Here is a 1,606-nt window from a genome sequence, read left to right as displayed (position 1 = left end):
GACACCAGGAGTGGTTTAAATATCTAGTTAGTTTGAGGTAAGTGAGATACCTGCACATTCCAAGGACACCAGGAGGGGTTTATGGCCCGAGAAACTGAGGGAGAGAATTGGGCTCCATCTGGGGATCCCAGCATGGAGCAGGATTTGTGGCCCAAGATAAGACCCAACAAAGCCACTTCTATATTGCTCCTCAGGGCAGGATGACACCAGTGGGTTTGTTAATTGGGGAGACAACCCAAGGGGCAAGAAAGGTGAAAATTTTACCCTAAAAGGTAAAAAGTAACCTGCTAGAATGGAATGTGTGAACAGGGGCGGGAAACAGGATCATCTGAAGTGTGGGATGGGCTATGAGCCCTGGAGTGCCCAGCCAGTGGGGAAACAGGGGAGGGAACTTTGGGAATAGGGAATATAACCCGTTATTCACCTGCCTGTGGGTGCACCTACTTGTTTAGGACACCCATTCTTGCAAGAATGTAAATAAACTGCTTCCTTGAAGGCTCTGTGGGGGCCTGTTCATTGGCGTGACAAACATTTCTCACAAGAAGGGAACAGCAGCTTCCATGGCCTCATCCAGGCTCAGGGACAGCACGACCAGCCTGGCTCCACACCTGCCAGCTCCACCAGGAGCTGCAGGCAGCCCAGCTGCTCCCCCCTGCTCACAGACCACCCCCCAGAGCCCCCAGACCCCCCAGCAGCCGCCGGGCAGGCAGGACCAGCTCAGCTGCAGCCGGGGAGGTGACACGCGACCTGCCCTGCCTGCCGCCCGCCTTTGTTTGCAGGGGGATTTGATACCGGCCCCATGAATTCTTCATTCCAAACCGTGGAACTGGAGCTGCTGCCCTGGGTGGGAGGTTTCTGGCTGTGTGTTGTGCGTGGGAGCAGGGCCAGGAGGGGCCCTGGGGAGCCCAGAGGGAAAGGAGTCAGGGCACAGGCAGCTTTTAACAGCCCTGCAGTGCAAGGTGCTGCACAAGGAGCAGGGTTCCGTGGTACATTGAAGTGGAACCCGTCTCCACGACCTCAACAACCTCCCCCACCTCTCTGGGGTATTTTTTCCCAACCGGTGCCACCCGTGGGTTAGCACAGCTGAGCAAAGAGGCTGAGCTCCCTCCTCTGCAGCATCTCAGAACCCCGCAGGCCTCTGGTGTGTCCAGCTCCCTGCTGAAGGGCTCAGGGCACCCACCCTGTGCCCCCTGCCCAGCAGCACACCCCACACCACAGCCCTGCTGCTCCCAAACGCAGAACCCTCAAGGACAAGTCCCAAGGGGTGCCAGTCTTGCCCTGCTTCCCACCTCTGCCCACGAGTTGTCCTGAGCTGACGTTTCCCCTGGGAACGGGACACGAGTTCTCTCATTCCAGGGCAACTTCCATTAACCCTCAGGCTTCCAACGCCCCAGGGATTGCACGGGACAACTTGTGTTTCTCCCTGGCATTCCCTGCCTGCCTTTCGCCCCCTCCGGCTCCCACTTCACACCGCTCTGCGGGCAGGGACCTCACAGACCACCCAGCTCCCCCCAAAACGAACCCCCAGACCGGGCTGCACGAAACCTCTCCCAGCCTGTCCTTAAAAACCAGGCACGGGGCCACAACCCCGCCCGGAAAGCGGAGA

The sequence above is a fragment of the Chaetura pelagica genome, unplaced genomic scaffold (genome assembly GCF_000747805.2).
Source record: "Chaetura pelagica isolate M959 unplaced genomic scaffold, ChaPel_1.0 scaffold833, whole genome shotgun sequence".
NCBI lineage: Eukaryota > Metazoa > Chordata > Aves > Apodiformes > Apodidae > Chaetura > Chaetura pelagica.
This window is presented reverse-complemented; position numbering follows the sequence as displayed.